The following is a 20,968-nucleotide window of genomic DNA, read 5'->3' on the forward strand; positions in this document are numbered from 1 at the left end:
AATTACAGTGCTTAAAGCAAGATCCAGGCAACTCTTTCTCAGTCAGTTAGTGGATGATGCATTTGGACTGACAATCATGTCACTCTGCTGGCTAATTAGCAGAATAACTATTTCCTCTGTGAGCTTTCAAGGAGTGGAAGCCTGATACTGTGTCCCAAAATACTGGTTTTGAGTGCTATTGTCTAAATCTGAAAATTGAGAATTTTTCCTTAGCGCATACCTTCTATTATGACAACCAGAAAATATTTACACCCCCAACTTACAAATGGAAGCTGAGATGTTATAGAACCTAAAATGTTTTAAGTATGATGGTTTAGAATGCTTAATAGCAGCATTCCGTCAGAGCCAAGCCCTCAAAGCAAATCCAAAAAAACAAACAACAACAACAAAAAAACCCTGTAGATTTAGGTGGCAGAACCCTACAAATAAGTAGATTCGAACTAAATGTGAACTAATTTATACATATAAATGTATATATAGAATTCACCTTATTTGACCCCCTTAAATCCTGACTTTATACTCTTGTCCTAGATCAACTAATTTTATGGTGTATTAAGAAAACAAGTGAATTCCACTGGCAAAAATCCTCAGTAGAATTCAGTTCTTTTGGCTTTCTGAAGTGCATATTTTGGTATTGTTAGTGGAAACAATCTATCTGATTTCAGTTACGCTTATGGTCACACGTAGTACAAATAGATATAATAATAGATGCAAAGTAGTCTAAGCAAATTATAATATTTTAGTACCTCTATGTTATGTGGTATTCTGATCAATGTAACTAATTAATAACATAATAGCGCTTATAAAACACTGTGGTGCTATAAATTACAAGTGTGGCACTTACTATCAACCAACACAGTGAATATATGTTGCAATAGTTATTAGTCTAATTCCGTTAATTCAGATCTTAATCGGAGTCATAACCAGTTGAAAACGGATGACACTGATGTGATAACCACAGATACTGAAATTGCTAGGTGATTTATTGTTATGAAAAAATATATAATATGAATGCTTGCCGTAGTAACTATTTCCTCTGTAAGCTTTCAAGGAGTTGAAGCCTGATAATGTGTTCCAAAATACTGGCTTTAAGTGCTCAAAGAAACTTTAATACTTCAGAACCCCTCATTTACATGATGTCAATTGATATTTCTAATGATGTCTCTCTTTTTTTTTTTCATTAAATTAGTTCTAAACATCTTTTAAAAGATTTTTAAAATATTTAGGTAACTATAGGTACTGAAGGTTATATTGTAATTCTTTTGAAAATAGTTTTTTCATTTAGACATTCACTAAGTCAAACTGACCTTGCACGTAGCCTGTGATATACAGTAACCTTTTCCATTTCAGTACCTGAGAATTGTTAAAAAAGCACATCCCTCCAATCATAGCTGTTTTAATTAGCGTCTTTTTAAACGTGGCATTCTAACTAGAATATAAACTTTAGGATTGTAGAGGATTTAGTTAGTATCCACAATGCCTAGCATGTAGAAACTGTAGATACACAGTTTTTTAATTATTTTACAACTGAATGAATGGACGAATGAATGACCAGTTTACCCTTCCTTCTTTTAAATCCATGCTTAAGTAACTTAACTTGAGCTTGCAGTTGATTCCAAATAACATCATTGAAAGTATAACCCAACCTTGTTATGTCTTTTTGCTAAGATAGGACCTCACTCATTAGACTGTTTCTCTAAAGTTACAACCATTCAAAAAGAAATCAGTGAATTTCAAAATACTATCAATATTTGCTAGTATGGATTTATCAAGTCTTTACCTGAGCTCCCTGAATTTTCTGTGCATCCAAAAAACGTAGGAAAATTATTACCACAAATGTTGAAGAAAACTTCTACTGGTAAAACAACCTATATGACACTAATTTTGAAGGATAAAAGGTGTGTTTCATTAAATAGGTTTCCTTTGCCTATATTTTGTGGGTGAAAGTAAATTACTAGCCAGATTCTTTGTTGCTATAGTTTGCTTCCAGAATTTTTTTCTTATAGGTTGTCTAAATACTAAATACTTGAATGCTATCAAATTAAACTTCCCTGAAAATGATTAATGTATAAGCTACATTTATTTTATTTCATATAATTAGTCTAGCTGCAAATTGAAACCTGAGATACATCTGTATGTGTATGTGTGTATATTTCTGCATCTGAAAGAATAATAATCCTTTATTTCTAACCTATAAGCCACTAGAAATTCAGTTTATTACATCATTTATACAATTCGTCTCTTAATTTCTCAGCATGCTGGTATGCAGCACAGGGTTGAAAGCATTGTTAAAATGTAGATAAATGTTATCTGCCCAGCTCTCTCTATCCATTCTCTGTCATCTCAAAAAAGCTATTGTATTAGCATAGCAAGATTTGTGCCTTGCAAATACATTCTGACTATTGTGCAGTCCTTTTCTTTGAGTGTTCTTAAATCAATATCATAATTATGTTTGCCAGTATTGTATCCAAGATAAAAGTCAGGCTATTCACCAAAACTTGTCCAGAGTAACCATTTTGCCTTCCACTCTGGAAGCAGTGATACCCCATTTAGAGTGCCCTTCATGGTCCTTACACAGCTCAGTTGATTGTCCACCTATTGAATATCACTATACATTTGCATGGACCCTCTTTTTTGAACCATTTACTCTCCAACTCTTTCCATTTTAGTTGAATTATATAAAGGTTACATTATTTCATAAAAGTTAGCAATATTTAAAGTTTGGGTTTATAGTTTCCATCTTTAAAAATAAGCATTTTTTCTAACTATTATGTTTTAGAAAAATTAAATCTTTCAGTTCTGTTTTCCTTTTTATTCTTTGTCCTAATAAATGCTTGACTTTGACTTTCTCTTTTTCTCTGTATGTATTTGAAAATGTTCTGACTATATATAATTAAAAATTATTTCAACTTTTCTCCTTTTGATTTCTTTCTGTATTATTGAATGCTTTAGCATAACTGCTTAGGTTTTCTGTATTCTATTTTATATTTAATATAGTATGCATTTAAGTGTTCTAATTATGTTTTAAATTCACTTATAAGCATTATTGTCCTTCTTTGCATTTTGACTTCTCTCTAATATGAATTTCTCATTTGTGGCATAAGTATAGTGGTTTTTAAATTCTTTTCCCCCTTGTGTTTATTCAGAATAGCCCTACCCATTGGTTAGTTTTCTGCTTCAAATATTGTTGTTTCCAAAAGCATTAGGCCACCTATTCTAAGTTATTCATGGAAATGGTGGACAGTGACAATACGAACATAATATTAGGTGATTCAAGTGAAGACTTAGAAGAATCCTCAAGTCTCCTTTGTTTAAGTTGAAATCCATCAACCCTTTTGCCACATCTGCTTGACAAGAAGTAAGAGATGAGCCTTAATTTCATCTTTTCTGTTGTTGTTAATCCTTTGGCAAAGCTGGGGGTAAAAAGTACTAGTAACTGAAAAGAAAAAAGGAGGTGCCAGGCAATGTTCTAAGTACTTTACCTGTTTTAAGTCTCTTAATCCTCATGAACTCTGAGGTTTGTGCTGTTATTATCCCTGTACTGTAGGGAGGATAGGAAACTAAGGCATAATAACTTGCTCTATAGCTAATAAGTAGTGAAGGCAGTACACAGACCCAGGAGTATGACTCCAGTACACATTCCCCCGCTTTAAATAGCCTGGATAAATCACAACCCTACGATCAGTGTTCAAATATAATATGATTTAAATCCCTCTTCCTCTGTCCTTTGCCTTCCTCTCTGGATCTCACCCTCTAGTTCTTATGTACTTGTTTACTGTTTTCTGTGTGTACTCAGATAGATCTGTACCCATTTTATGTTGCCTCACTTGTGTTTCTGGGACCCCAGAAGGTGAGATACTCGTCAGAGACACAGTTTGTCAAGGTGTCCATGTCCTTTTCCCATAATCTCTATCTGCTTTTCTCCCCAGTGACTGGCTGGTCTGTGTAAGACACTCACTTGTCAAGTCCACACCATCCTTCAGAGCCTGGACCAGAGCCAAATCTACCCTTTCTCAGAGGTCCTGGCTTTCCCATGGTTCGAGGTCCCTAGCATAAAGCACACTTGGCACCACGTCTTACCACACCCAGAGAGAGAACTGTTCTAATCCCTCTTTCTCTCCACTGTGGCTCCTTGCCTAAGACCAGAGAAGAAGATGAATGTTTGGGGTTCTGAGGCATCCTTTATTCCTTCTGGACACCCTTTATAAGAAGGTTGGAATGAAGTTAGAAGGGTAAATTTAACAGGTGCAGGGGTATCACTTAGGAGTCAGTGTTTATTTGGCATGTTGCCATAAGCAGGTTAGGTAGAAATAAGGATTGTCCTTTCTAGCCCTCTCCTGAATTGGCTACGCATTATAATACGCAGTATGATTTCCTTCTGAGGTTTAAACATTTGAAAGTTTACCCCATTCCCCTCTTTGTCTTTCTTTATTAGATAGTTCCATTCCAAGATTTTAAATACCCTTTTAGGAGATTTGTGTTCCCATGTATCGGATTTAATAATTCTACATCTGTCACATTGTAGTACTTTTTATGTATCTGTATAGCCCTTTAACACATTAGCGCTAATGTTAGAGAGCTGCTTTCTTTAAGAGGAGAATTAATCTGCTTAGCTAGGATGCATTGCTTTATTCCATATTTTTTCCTCAAGTTCTTATTTAGTCAAAAATTACTCAAGAACAAACACTCAGTTACTTAGCCTAGCCATCTGTCTTATTTCCGTCAGCAGTGATTTGTCCTTTATAGTCCCCTTGATTCCATGTCTGCAAGAACTTGATTGTTAAATATTTTTAACCTTTCTTTTGTATATAGTTTTATCTGTGCCATATTACATAGCATCAGCTATTTATTCCTCAGTTTTGACGCTTCCAGTAAATGTGTGCTAATTCATCTTTAACTTTTTAACAAAGCAAAGGATCCTTCCTAATAGCTCACTAATAATGTTTGTGCTTCATATGTACTCAGCTGTACTCTATATGGACTTGGAAGCTGATTTAGATCACATTTTACTTATTTTAGTAAGGTGTTCATGTATATGAGTGCAGATACACGGATATCTATTTAACCATTTTTAGACCTCCAGTGACTGACCATCATGTATTTGCTTACCATTTTAAATATTTTCTGTGTTCTACACACACACAAATTTCAAGACCAACTCAAAGCTACAGCTTTCTTTTCAAGCAGCTATTTGCAATATAAATTAAACATTAGAAAGCTGACATACATATTGAATGCCCACAGGATTGTGCAATCGTGGAAGTAACCTAGGGGAGCCATTGCAATATATGGAGTCAATTGTACTCTAGTGGAAATAGCCCTATCCTTTTGTTGCTGAAGTAAGAGAATGAAGTTCAGAGTCCCAGCCGTGCAATTTACTGGCTCTGTGACTAAGTCCCTTAACTTCACTGTGACTCTAAAGTGAGAAAGATGATAAAATCTATCTAGAATTGTTATAAATAGAAATGCATAAAGTATTTAAAAATCATTTCACAGCTACACAGTAGTGTATAAATATAAATTTTTATTATTCAGAATTGCAATAAAGGAGTATCTTCCTTTTATCATTCATTCCTTTGATAGCTTTTATCAATTTAAAAAATATACCGACCATCTGGTGCATGCTGGGTACTGTTTAAGCCATATGAAGAGAGCAGTGAAAAAGGAAATTGAGGCCCCTGCATTCAAAGAGCTTACATTGTAGAGGGGGAAGACAGAAAATAAATATGAGAGCAGTGAAATACAGTAAATTCAAATAGAGGTAATGTTTTCTCATCCTCTGTATGATCTTAAGTGGTCGCTTTAAACCCAGTTTCCCAATCTGTTAATAAGGGTGATAATAATCTATCTACCATCTAAGGAGGTGGTTGTGATACACTAGATATGAAACCATTTTATAGACTTTATAAAATATTAGTCATTGCTCTTTTATTATTAATTTTTAAAATACTTTAGCACTTCTCAGTGATCCGTAGGTGAAAAAGGAAATCACAGTGGAAAATATAAGACCACATATCAAGATTTATGGGATAAAGATGATTTGGTAGGACTAGCTTATTTGAACTCACCCTCCTTCTGAGAATAGATAGAAAATCTGGTCAAAATATTAAAACATATGTTTGAAGACATGAGAGAGTTACTAAGGTGGTGGGGAAGTATGGGTCCCAGTTCAAAGAAAATAAGGTGACCTCAACAGTTGGAGCCAGTTTTCCCCTAGAGATGATTCCAGTAGTGGCATCTATCTGCCAATTCTTAAAAAGGTCACTGAAAGGCTAAGAATCTGGGCAGAGCTTTTGAGAGCCTCATGGAGCTACAGGGACAAAAATCTAGAGTTCAGGGCCAGTCAAGGAAGGGAAGACGTGATAAAAACCACCAGGCTTTCGGTTGGGATCTTAATAGGTTATTCCCTGAAAGTAAGGATGAACCAGAAATAGACAAGCACCCATGGGGGCTGAAGCCCAGTTTTGAATCATCTCAATTCCTGACTGAATTAAGATGATTCAAGATTGCTAGTGCCCCTGCATCATCAAAAAATCTACAAACAATAAATGCTGGAGAGGATGTGGAGAAAAGGGAACCCTCTTGCACTGTTGGTGGGAATGTAAACTGATACAGCCACTATGGAGAACAGTATGGAGGTTCCTCAAAAAACTAAAAATAGAATTACCATATGACCCAGCAATCCCACTACTGCGCATATACCCAGAGAAAACCATAATTCAAAAAGACACATGCACCCCAATGTTCATTGCAGCACTACTTACAGTAGCCAGGTCATGGAAGCAACCTAAATGTCCATCGACAGACAAATGGATAAAAAAGATGTGGTTCATATATACAGTGGAATATTACTCAGCCATAAAAAGGAACGAAGTTGGGTCATTTGTAGAGACGTGGATGGACCTAGAGACTGTCACACAGTGTGAAATAAGTCAGAAAGAGAAAAACAAATATTGTATATTAACGCATATATGTGGAATCTAGAAAAATGGTACAGATGGACCGGTTTGCAAGGCAGAAATAAAGGCACAGATGTAGAGAACAAATGTATGGACACCAAGGGGGAATGGAGAGGGGTGGGATGAATTGCGAGATTGGGATTGACATATATACACTAATATGTATAAAATAGAGAACATGAAAACCTGCTGTATAGCACAGGGAATTCTGCTTCACTTCACTGTACAGTAGAAACTAACACAACCTTATAAAACAACTATACCCCAATTTAAAAAAAAAAAAAAAAGATTGCTGGTGCCCCTAACCAATTACCAAAGCAGATATAAATCTTTTTTTTTTTTAATATTTATTTATTTATTTGGTTGCACGAGGTCTTAGTTGCAGCAGGGGGGCTCCTTAGTTGCAGCTCACCAGCTCCTTAGTTGCAGCTTGTGGGCTCCTTAGTTGTGGCATGTGAACTCTCAGTTGCAACATGCATGTGGGGTCTAGTTCCCTGACCAGGGATCGAACCCAGCTCCCCCTACATTGGGAGTGCGGAGTCTTAACCACTGTGCCACCAGGGAAGTCCCCAGACATAAATCTTTTCTGGAAGAAGGGAGCATTATCCTAAGCCTCAAATTATCTTTGCAATTGTTCCTATATGATATCCATTAAGAATAACCAGGCATATGAGAAAACAAGACAAGATGAAGAACAAGGAGGACAAGAACAAGAGGACAACAGAAAAAACAGTCAGTAGGGACAGATTCATAGCGGATCAAGATAATGGGGTTGTTAGATGCAGATTTTAATATTACTCTGCTTAATATGTTCATTGAAATAAAAGACAATACTAAGAATTTCAGGTGAGAAATGGAAACTAAAAAATTTAAAAGAAAGTATTGAACTGAAAAATACATTAACTGAAATCAAGAACTTAATGAGGGCTTAAGTTTCAACGAGGCAGAGCAGAAAAAAGAATTAGAGAACTGGAAGATAGATTAGAAGAAAGCATCTTGAATGAAGCACTGAAAAACAACAGAATGGAAAGTACGGGAAGGAGAAAGAAACAGAGGTAATATGTGTTATGTAAGAATTAGTCCTACTACATTTCAATTCAATATAAAATTTTACCTATTTTTACCTTCATAGCATCCTAAATATTTTAGATTAAAAATGAGATTCTCTATTGTGTTCTTTCTTAACATAAAAAATAAAATATCTAATAAAGCTCCTCTATAAAATTAATTAAAAATTTGGCCTAACAGTAAAATTTTCTTTATTGAGATACAGATTGACATGTAACATAGTATAAGGTTAAGGTGTACAATGTGTTGATTTGATATATTGAAATATGATTACCATCGTAGCATTATCTAACACCTCACATAATTATTATTATTTTTTTGTAGTGAGAACAATTAAGAACTAGTCTCTTAGCAACTTTGAAGTTTATAAAAAAACATTGTTGATTATAATCACTATGCTGTTTATTATGTCTCCAGAACTTATTTATCTGCTAGCTGCAAGTTTGTATCCTTAAATAACACCTCTCCAATTCCCCAACCCCAGCCCCTGGTAACCACCATTCTACTCTGTTTTTAATGAGTTTGGCTTTTTTGGATTTCACATATAAGTGATATCAGGCAGTGTTTGTCTTTCTCTGTTTGACTTATCTCAGTATAATGACTTCAGGGTCCATCCATATTGTCACAAATGGCAGGATTTCCTTCTTTCTCGTGGCTGAATAATATTCCATTGCATACATATATAAACCACATCTTCTTTATCCATTCATTCGTTGACAGGCACTTAGGTTGTTTCCATATCTTGGCTATAGCAAATAATGCTTCAATAAAAATGGAAATGAAGATATCTTTTCAATACTCTGTTTTCATTTCCTTTGGATATGCACTCAGAAGTGGGATTTCTGGATCATATGGTAGTTTCATTTTTAATTTTTTGAAGAACCTCCTTACTGTTTTCCATAGTGGTTGTACCAATTTACATTCCCACCACCAGAGCACAAGGGTTCTCTTTTCTCCATATCCTTGTCAGCACTTATCTCTTGTGCTTTTGATGATAGCCATTCTGACAGGTGTGAGGTGATATCTCAATGTGGTTTTGGTTTTCATTTCCTTAATAATTAGTGATGTTGATGATGTTCATGTACCTGTTGGCTATTTGGGTGTCTTCTTTGGAAGAATGCCTATTGAGTTCCTCCACTCATTTTTTTCTTATTGAGTTACATGAGTTCCTTATTTATATATATTGGGTATTAACCCCTATTCAGTATATGGTTTGCAAATATTTTCTCCCATTCTGTAGGTTGCCTTTTCGTTTTGTTGATTGTTTCTTTTGCTGTGCAGAAGCTTTTTAGTTTGTTATATTCCCTCTTGATACTTGCTTTTGTTATTTGTGCTTTTGGTGTATATCCAAAAAGTCATTGCCACGACTGTATAAATTTGTCGTATGTATTTATGATTGTTATATCTTCTTGATGAATTGACCCCTTTGTCATTATATAATGTCCTTCTTTGTTTCTTGTTACTGTTTTTGGCTTAAAGTATTTTATCTGATACAAGTACAGCTACTACTGCTTCCTTCTGGTTTTCATTTGCATGGAATATCTTTTTCCATCCCTTCACTTTGAGCCTGTGGGTGTCCTTAGATCTGAAGTGAGTCTCTTGTAGACAGTGTATAGTTGGATCTTGTTTTTTTATCCATCCAGCCACTCTGGGCTTTTTAATTGGTGTATTCAATCCATTTACATTTAGAGTAATTATTGATATGGACGGACTTACTAATGCCATCTTATTAGTTGTTCTCTGACAGTTTTGTAGTTGCAGTGTTTCTTTTTCCCTCTGTGATTTTCCTTGGTGGTTTGCTCTGTTTTGCCTTTCTTTATCTTTTATGAATCTACCTAGTTTTTTGCTTCGTGGTCACCATGAGGCTTATATAAAACACCTTATAGATAAAACAATCCACTTGAAGCTGATAGCAACTTAACATTGATCACATACAAAAACTTCACCCTCTTCCTCCCCTCTTATATTTTTGATGTCACGATTTACCTTTTTATATTGTGTATTTTTTAACAAGTTATAGTAGCTATAGTTATTTTTAATACTCATTTCCTTTAACCTTTATAATATAGTTAAGTGTTTAATACACCACCCTATTACAAAATTAGGGTTTCCGAAATCTCACTATTTACCTTTACCAGTGTGTTGAATACATTCATATGTTTTCATGTCACTACTTAACATCCTTTTTTTTTCATCTTGAAAAACTCCTTTCAGCATTTCTTGCAAGGCAGGGGTAGTGGTGATGAACTTCCTCAGCTTTTGTTTGTCTAGGCAAGTCTTTATTTCTCTTTCACATCTGAAGGATAAACTTTGCTGTATAGAGTATTCTTGACGTGCAGGGTTTTTTTTCTTCAACACCTTGAATATGGCATTCTTCTCTTTCCTGGCCTATAGGGTTTCTGCTGAGAAATCTGCTGGTAGCCTGATGGGAGGTTCCTTTTAGGTTATAATCTTTTTTTTTTTTTCCTCCTCTCTGGCTGCCTTCAGAATTCTCTTTATCTTAGATTTTGACAATTCATTATATTGTGTTTTGGAGAAAGTCTTTTTGTATGGATAAGAGGGTAATCTGTTAGCTTCATAAATATGAATGTCTAAGTCTCTCCCCAGGTTTGGGAAGTTCTCAGCTATTATTTCTTTAAATAAACTTTCTGCCCTCTTCTTCCTCTGGAACCCTAATTATTCTAATATTTGTACATTTGATGGAGTCCCATAGATCATGTAGGCTTTCTTTGCTCTTTTTCATTCTGTTTTCTTTGTTCTCCAACAACCATTATTTCAAAGTTCCTCACCTCTAGCTCACTTATTTTATCTTCTGATTGGTCTACTGTGATATAGATGCTCTCTATTGTTGGTTTTTTTTTTTTGTTCCATTTTGCTCATTGAATTCTTCAGCTCCAGAATTTCTGCTTAGTTCTTTTTTTATGATCTGTGTCTCTTTAAATTTCTCATTTGTTCATGTATTATTTTCTGATTTTGTTGAATTGTCTTCATTTTCATGTAGCTTGAATTTTTTCAAAACAACTTTTTTGAATTCTGTATCAGCTAGATCACAAAATTCCAATGAGTTCAGTTACTGGAGGATTATTTTTATCTTTTGGTGGTATGTGTCATTGATTTTTCACATTCCTTATAGTTTTGCATTACTGCTTTTGCATTTGAAGTAGCAGACACCTCCTGAAATCTTTACTAGTTGCCTTCAGGTGGCATATACTGTTTTTTGGTCCTATTATATCTGAAATTTTCTCTGACCTTGTATGGATACACCTGCTCCACACTTCTTGCTCTCTCTTGTGGTAGAATCCTTTAGCTTTTATGTCTTCTCTGGTTCTTACAATTCACCAGACTGACTGCTGGAAACTTCTCTTTTGTTTTCTGAAGGTGGCGCTACAGCTCATGTTTGTGGTTTCTTCCTTGTCCACAGACCCTGGTCTGCTTTTCTGAGAGCACTCCATTTACCAAGTGTGCTGTACACTTGGGAGCGCACACAAGGAGATAGCTGCAGAGTTGGAGGAGGTGTGGGTTTAGCACTTGTAGCATTGGGGGTGCTCATGGGCCCAGTGGGGGGATCCTCAGGTGAGGTTCTCCCAGATGCCCATGGGCAGACTTCCCCCTGAAGTCCTGAGTACAGTCACCCATAACTGCATCCCTCTCATGCTTTGTGACATTCTTATCTTCCTCTTTCCTGATATTCTCCCTCCACTGTGTCATGGAGTTCCTACCTTAGTGCTCTGGGTGCTGCTGATGAGAAACAGGTTTCTCCAGGGCTTCCCCAGCAGCATCCCACACGGCTGTGGCTGCCGAGCACTCACTCATTGCTTTCCTTTTCCCCCACAAGAGAAGTCACTGCCGGTTCAGCAGCGCAGTGTTGTCTTGAGGGAGGGATAGCACTGGCAAAGTTCCTCTTTCTGTCTCCAGTGCATCCAGACTCCTTTGTTGTTGTTGTTGCAACAGCATGCTGAAATCTCCCCTCTCCATGGGTTTCTGCTCAAGTACAGGTTTTCCCATGCCATGGCCGAGAGGGGTTGTGGTAGGTTCTGCCGCTTCTTTTGGTTTCACAGCCCATACTGAGGTCTGTCTGCTTATTACCAGATGCACATGTGGGCAAGACTCGTCCCAGGCCCTTTGGCATACGGTGCTGGATCCCTCAACTCCCATTAAGGTGCTTTTATTCATGGATAGATGCCTAATTTAGTTGTTCAAAAAGAGGGACAAAATGGAAAGACATCTTACACTGCTGATGTCACTCCTTGGCCTAATAGTAAAACATAATCCCAAGGCTAAATAGTGAAATAGTGGATAATGTTTTCAGTGACAGTTATTTTGATGAGTTTTTCTCTAAATAATGAGAAAAATACCCAAAAGTATGTAGGTCACAATTATTACTTGGTAAATTACAACTTTCTTTTTTATTTTAAAAGTTTCTGCAAATCCCCTTTTGTGCATCAGTTTCATTGTGTGAAGGGTAGTGATATCACAGAAATCAGTGGTTTTATCCACCTGTTCCTTCTGATAGTTATTATCCGACAGACTTAGCTTCTTTTTAAGGCCAGTTCTTGGCCATGATAGTAGCATGTTAGCTACACAAAAGAAGATGTTTGTCTATTTACTAAACCAGGAAGACCTGCACCCAATTGATCTAAAAACTGTATCATGTTTTGTAGGTATTAGTTTATTTTTTTAATTAATTTTTATTGGAGTATAGTTGATTTACAGTGTTGTGTTAGTTCCTGCTGTATAGCAAGAGAATCAGTTACATACATATATATATTAACTTAAAATAAGGCCAAGAATTATAATTTTACAATATTTACATTTAAAAATCAATCTTTCAGAAGTCCATGCCTACATCTTCTAATCTTAGAAGTGCCACTACAAGATTGACTTTAAAGAAAACCATGCTGCAAGAATTTTTCCTGTGGTGATACATGATTTCTGTCGATGGAATCAGAAGCTGCAGATGGATCAGTTAATACTGTGCAGAGTCTTATGCTACACCGTCTTCTCAGGGAAGTGAAACAGTATGGCAAAGACCTATAAATGATTATAAATATAAACCTGCTTTTACACTAGGTTTGAAAGATCTTCACTTTACTGAGGAGAAAACTGAGGTTTATTTGAATAAGCTGGCAACATTACCTACATGTCAAGTTACCTTACATTTAATTTTTAGTAGAAATGAGATATGTCTATTTGCTAAAGATCAAAGACAAGCCAGTGTTCACATCAGGAAGAAAAATTAGCAAGTGCATGAATCAGGTTGTATTTATGTAAGATAAGGATAATGATGGGTTAGCCTAAGTAAGACCTCTGCCTTGATTATAGTATTAGCATTTGGAAATAGCAATTACCTGTTAACAAAGCAGATGAAATGCAGATAATTTTTGCAATTTATAATTGTTGATATCAGTAAGGCTCAAGTCTTTCTCTTTTTTTTGGCTGTGCCGAGTGGTATGTGAGATCTTAGTTCCCCTACCAGGGATCAAACCCATGCCCCTGCAGTGGAAGCTCGGAGTCCTAACCACTCTGAACTGCCAGGGAATTCCCTCAAGTCTTATTAATAACTTTAATGATGTCAGAATATGTTTACTACAGCAAATTATTTGCTCTAATAAAAGAAATATGGCCAAAATCCAATTAGAGTGTGTAAATGTTTATCTCCTGCAACATATCTTATAATCTACTTTTTGGCCATAAGATGTATGGCAATAACATATTCAGAGATAAATATTTTAAGGACATTAAATTATTGATTACACATTAATCAATATGTATAATAAATAATGAAGTCAGACCTAGTTTCTAAATAGAATATTTTATCCCCCAAATATTTTATTTCCCAAAACATACTTTTAGGCTTACTGGCAGACTAACAAGCTTTAATCCCGCTCTTAGAGGTTCAGAATGGACATCCAAGAATAATTCTATTACCAAAAAGTTTTACAGAAAATCGGCCTTATTTCTTTGTGCTACTAGAAATTTATTTATGAGACAATTTTTACTGTAGTTGACCTTTTTTGAAAATATATATGTTTATTTTATTTTTCTGGGATTAATAAAACTATATCCTTTATTTCTAAAACCATGTTACTAACTAATAGGGGAAATTTAGAGGATTAATATAACATATAAAAATGTTTTCTAAATTACACCTGTTACTTGATGTAAAATTAAGAAATGGAGAATATTGTTCAAAGAAAATAGTTTATGTAAACCCTGATTATTTGTGCAAGTTTAGTATGATTAGATAACTAACCACCATTTTAGAATAGAAAAAGCTGAATTTGTCTATACAAAATCATAATCTGGCCAATTCTGGACATTTCTACCTTACTATAAACTTTTTTTTTTTAAAGATTTATTGATTGATTGATTGATTGATTGCTATGTTGGGTCTTCGTTTCTGTGCTAGGGCTTTCTCTAGTTGCGGCAAGCGGGGGCCACTCTTCATCGCGGTGCGCGGGCCTCTCACTATTGTGGCCTCTCTTGTTGCAGAGCACAGGCTCCAGACGCGCAGGCTCAGCAGTTGTGGCTCACGGGCCCAGTTGCTCCGCGGCATGTGGGATCTTCCCGGACCACGGCTCGAACCCGTGTCCCCTGCATTAGCAGGCAGATTCTCAACCACTGTGCCACCAGGGAAGCCCTATAAACTATTATTAATCCAGGATGATCAGCAAGACCCAATGGAAATCAGCTCTGATGTCAAGAAAAAAAGAATTTTTCTGTCAAACTGGATATTAGGCATTGCATAGAGCAAGTAGGGTTGAAGTAGAACCAAAATTTAGAGGAGAATTGAAGTTCAAGAAGCTCATGTCGTAAGAATCAGAATCCTAGACTGGAAAACCAAGCAAGAGGCTAAGGCAGAGGATTTACACAATGTCAGACTAGAGCCAGGGCTTAAAAGTTATGAGGCCATGGAACAAGACTATACATCTGAGGGAGATACATGGAATGCTAGTGCAAGCCCCCAAGAGGCAGTGGGTTACCAAGTCTTTTGCTTTCTGAGTCGAAGGGCTCACATTTCTGTACATTCTGCTTCAGTCAGAACTAGTTTCAGGGTATTGCCCTGAAAGGCAAGTCAGCATTGTGCTCAGTGGTTGGGTGACTCAGACCCGCCAAGGCTGTAAGAGAGTGCTACAAAGACATTGGGAATGGTAGAAATTATTGGGGTAAGAGTAAAGGAGAGGATTCAGTCATCTTTTTGAATCCTATCCAACTGATGTAGCCATTATTGCTTGTAATTGGAATCAAGCCTTGCTGTAGTGCTGCTGACCAAGGCAGAGGAAGCACCATAGTAATAATGTATATGCTTATTAGTCTTCAGAGCCAAAACAAACTAAGACATTTCAGGAAAATACCACATCGGGGTTGTTTACGTGAAAAGACAAAACTACTTGTTCATGTAAACAAAGAATAAGAAATCCACTCTGCACACCGTCATTCAGCACCAAAATATAGATCATGAAAAGGAAAACTTTTGTGTGACAGTAACATTCTAGGTATCCCAAACAATTTTTATTGTATTGACTTCTACCCAGTCTTTGTTTCTACCTACCATATTCATAGATGATTTTTTAAGTCAAGTTGATTTTTAAATCCAGGTTGTTTTATAATTCCAGGCTTCCTATTCATTATCTTTTTGAGAACATTAAGGCAGAAATACCACTGAACAGCATTTACTCTGAGGCTTGAAAATAATGTCTTCTCTTTCTAAAACAACCTGAAATAGCCTCTTGTTAGAAAAAAAATCTCCCTTCTGCATCCTTTCAGCTTCTCTCTCCATGATCTGGCCAGCTTTTTTTTTTTTACATACAACACACAGTAAGAAATATATTTATACTTTTAACCTAATATACATATGCATAAGTACATATAACTGAAAAAAATTTTTACAAAAAATACTTATCCACTCAGATATTTTCTTTTTTTCCTAATAGGATTGCATCGTCAAACAGGACAAAATAAAAATCACCCACTAATGGGTCATGAGTCTCAATTTGAAAGGCGTTGCTCTGGGATAGGTTTCTCCTACATTTCTTCCTTACCCAAATCACTCTCATACCTTAACTATAAAAGCCTGAGAATATGTTCTGCTTTTGCCTATGATTGTAGTTAAACTGAAAATAGTAAATTACTGCACACATTGTTGGCATTTTTCTTAAGGCAAATTTTAAGGTAAATCAATGTGTTGTAATAATATAAAATGAAATTAAGCCATTCAAAATTAGAAGCAAATAGATTTCTCTAAATTGGCATCCTGTATGAACTCACTAAATAATTCTTAACTGATTACAGATCATTTCCCTATAAGTATCTGTGAGTGTCTAGAAGACATTGTGTGTTCTTACTTAGGATATAATTATCTGTTAAGTTTCTAGTTAATGTAAAATTTACAGCTTACAAGTGGAATATTATATATGTAGGTGATATATTTCTTCACATCTTTAGATAAAGTTTATTAAGTTAAGTCTGAAGTACCTTCCCCTTTAGCACTGTTTTCCAGCACAGATCACTAACCGCTAATGGAATTCATGTTAATATGAAATTGATAACTGAACCAAATCTGACTTCATGATGATTTAGATTATAAACTTGAATCCAGGTTCTGGAAATGGCCTGAATTCATCTAATTATGTGTCAGAAGCCAATTTACATTCAATTATTTCTGTGCATGCAGCTCTTTTAATTTATGAATAAAATTTAACTATAAAATTATCTCAAAAATGAAAAAACAGATCTGGAACAAGTAAACTTTTGAAAAGAAAGAAAATAGAAAAGATGGGGTTTTCTTCCTAGACAGATTGTTTAAATTGTATGTCCTCTGAAGTAAAAATGACGTTTTAATTTTAGGAGAGTGATGATAGTAAGTCACACAGTTATTAAGTTGGTGAAGCCAGTATTTGAGTATAGAGTATAGTTCTAATACCAGAACCCAGGAGCTTAACTACTATGCTATATAATCTTCCACTGTGCTATCCTATGATGGTACCTTTTTTGAAAGGGATTTTATTCTTTTACCTCCCTTCCCCCAAAATAGTTACATTCATATATCTTTTGGGGATGGGAAACATTAAGATAACAAAATTTAAATTGACAGATTTTAATTTGTGTTAATTTTTTTAAATTAGGGGATTGATATTACTACTTAGAATCTATTTTGAAATGCTTTTCTTAAGACTTCGTGTACTGCATTTTGTTTTGCCTAGAGGCATCGTTTTAAATGTAATTACATTTTTAATAATAATAGTATGAACCTATTTTGTAGAAACTGTGAGCAATATATAAAGTATAGGGAAGGATATAAACACACATAATCCTACCACCAAGAGAGAGAATTTAGGCTAAAATTTTGGTGTATCCTCCTAATGTATGTTTGATTGTTTATAATGTTGAGCTCATACAGCATATACAGTGTTAGTTTAATGTATCAACTATGTATTGTAAAAAGTAAGAGAGAGATCTCACTGTGCAGAGGACGCCATGTTCTGTAGGCCTCCAAATTTTTACCTCGTACAAATTTGCCAGTGGAGTATAATAAGCACACCTTACCTTGCCTCCCATTCCACAAATCCATCTCACTCTTTTCAGCCCCCAGATATATACAATTTTGTGTGCTGCACTTTTCACTAGTTATGTAGTTATTTTCTCATGCTATTAAGAGCTCTTTGAAAACATTTTAATGGTTGTATAATCTGTATTTATAGATATGCTGTGACTTAAGAATTTCTCTATTTGGGGATGTTTAGATTTTTAGAATATTTTGTCAGAGACACATACTCAGTAATACGAAGCAGTCCAGGTGTGGGAGCATAGTGCTAGACCCGTACAAGTACTTGCTACCAGTACTATGTATGTGGAAAGTCATTCCATTTGTTTATAAAGAGCTTCTCTGTGCAATCTTTAAAGAATTTGTATTTCCAGAGCTATAAACCATGATGAAAAGAGGGACAATATAGGCCAGAGAGGGAATAATAATAGTAGCCCTTTCTTTTATTTGCACAGTATTTTATGATTTTCAGTGAACTTTCACAAGTGTATGTTATTTAACTTACTCTTCTCAATTCCGCAAGGAAGGAAGTATTAATCACACTTTGTAATTGAGAAATTGTATTAGTATGAACTCCAAAAAAGAAAGTTTCCTAATGGACAATAGTTGCTTCTGTACAAGCTTCAATAACTGACTCTCCGACAGTAGAGCATTCTTTGCTTATTTGTTTGTTTAGTTAATGGAACAGAGTGAAAATATTACCCTAAAGTTGGATCTACTCAGGGTTGAAATTTAATGCTTTTCAGTATTTTAACAACCATCAAATGGCCCAATCTAACTTTTTTTGTACTTCCGGAAACGTTTAGAACTATCCTTTAGATATGTTACAGAGAAAACAGGCTCTTTTCCCATAGTAGTATTAATTCAGAACACAAATTCAGTACAGTCACATTTTTTTAACTGATTCATATTTTTGTCAGGAAAACATTAGGTCTGTGCTTTAATAAATGACAATCTATTTCTAAAATTAGATTTTCTTTAGGAATCCTTCACTAGAATATGTATAATGTTTCTTGGCTTCCTTCGGCCTATTGATGTGAACTGAAGTTTGGAGAAACTTTCTGATTTGCTCTTAGTTCTTCCTAGTCAATTTATATACTCCAGGAATGGTAAAGCACTCAAAGAAGGGCTCATATATAATCAGCAAGCATCAGAATTGATGTTGTTCATCTGAAAATTGAACTGTCTGTACTGAAAAAACAGGTTAAAAAAAAAGAATTCATTTGTATACCCACAAACTGCAGTTGCGGGAGTCAGCTAGTTAATCCTTAGGAAAAATAGCTCATCTGAGTGGTTATCCCCATTTTAATTTTTTTTTGTAAAAAGATAAATCAATGCTTTATTTTGCAGCTTTAATACAAATTTAAACTACAATGAGATACTACTTCACATGCACATCTAAGATGGCTATAATCAAAAAGACAGACGATAACAAGTATTGTTGTTGGTAATATGGAGAACCTTGAGAGAATGTAGAACATTGCTTATGAGAAGATAAAATGGTACAGACACTTTGGAAAACAGTTTGATGGTTTCTTAAAAAGTTAAACATAAATTTACCATATCACTCAGCACTTTCACTCATGGAGATGTTTAACCCTAGGGAAACGAAACATGTCTATACAAAAACTAGTACACAAATATTCATAGCAGTATTATTCACAATAGCCAAAAAGTGGAAACATTTCAGATATCCATCAACTAGTAAATGGATAAACAAGATGTGAAACATCCGTCTAATGGAATGCTACTTAGTAATAAAAAGGGAATAAACTACTGATACATGTTACAACCCGAACACAAGGGACTACATATTATATGATTCCATTTCTATGAAATGGAAATTTTTACCTCTAGAAAGGTAAATGTCCAGACATTATTCTGGGAGATAGGAACAGGAAATGTTTACTAACTTAGCTTCAGTTGGACATCTTCCTGTGTTCAAAAAAAAAAAGGAAACTCTTTCCTTCTTTAGGGGCTTCACCTATGCTCTTTTCTATACCAGGAAAGCTAGAAAGTTCTCCCTCTTCTTTACCTGGCTAATATATGCCAATACTTCAGGTATCAGCTTAAATGTTGTGTCTTCAGAGGAACTGTATCCTTACCTCACAATTTAATCAAGCCTCATTGTGACACTATCTTTTAGCACCCCTTGCTGTCTTTTCATAGTATTTATCACACCTGTAAATCATTCATTTATTCAACAAGTGCTTATTGAGCCAGACACTATTCTAGTGTCGGCTACAGGAGAAAACGAAGCATGGAGCACATTCTAGTGGGGAAAGAGAGATAATGAACAAATAAGCAAATATGTAATACATGAAGAGATAAGCGGTAGGGAGTACAGTAGAACATGGTGAGGGAGAGGTTGGGGGAGGGATGTCATTACCTATATAGTATCTTCAGGAAAGTTCTATAATAAGATGACATTTGAGCAGAATGAATGAAGTTGAGTTTCAGTTTTGAATGAAGAATATACACAGCTTTCAATATTAGTACTTTCTTGGTTTCCTCTTTTTCTTGATAAATCCCAGTCCTGTAAATCAGTATTCTCCAATTTTTGAATGATTTGATGTTGTATCTGGTAATTCTTCAAAATAAGAGATACAGAAAATGCAAATAATTTAGTTAATCTCTTACCAATTAACATTTGTGAATTTGTATTACATAGTATCTTACTACTCCAACCACTTTGGCAAGTTAAAAAATAGCATTTTCTCCAAAATGGCAGAATCATTTTACGTTGTTACCAAATTCTATCCCACATCTGAAAAAACAAAACAGTGGTAATTTCTTTTGTAGAGATGGCAAGGAGTAAGAAAAGAGCCTAATTTACTAAAAGTAGAAAAATAAACTTTTAGACATAGTGAAACTGAGACTTTCTTAAACATCATACAAAAACACCATTCTGACTACTCCCCTTCCCTTCCTCCCAGATTCTTATCAATCTACTCGTTTTGATGTTCATCTTTTATATCTGTAGAGAGGCATATGTTACCTATCAAAAGTTATTTTTTATTGGTAAGGACATTCTTGCATATCTTCAGAGACAGAATATCACTTTTATAACCTCTCCCTCCCTTTCCCTCAGAATTTGGGTGAATTTCTGAAGTAGACAAGAAAAGCTGGTTGGTAGAAATGATTGTGAATCAGAAATCTGGTCTCTTTTGTCCTAGAAACTCCTTTCTTTTCTTTTCACTTTTAATATGTAAAATCCTCAGTAATGTTTTATTATTCAGGTGTTTTCTGAAACAAATATATCTAGGGAAAGAGGTTGAAAATGGAGAATGCTGTTCTTTTCATTATTTAATATGCAGAAGGTTGAGACTAAAGATAAGTGGGGAAATTAAGCAGAAGAAACTTGTTAACAAAAAGAAAACAAATTTATGGAAGATAT

The 20,968-nt window shown here is 35.1% G+C and overlaps 1 protein-coding gene across 5 annotated transcripts in view; it reads left to right on the top strand.

Annotated features, from left to right (window-relative positions):
* Positions 1–20,968, top strand: part of RSRC1 (arginine and serine rich coiled-coil 1) — a 421,395-nt gene that overhangs the window by 354,818 nt on the left and 45,609 nt on the right. The window lies entirely within an intron of this gene.

The sequence above is a fragment of the Balaenoptera physalus genome, assembly GCF_965194825.1.
Source record: "Balaenoptera physalus genome assembly, chromosome: 4".
NCBI classification, from domain to species: Eukaryota; Metazoa; Chordata; class Mammalia; order Artiodactyla; family Balaenopteridae; genus Balaenoptera; species Balaenoptera physalus.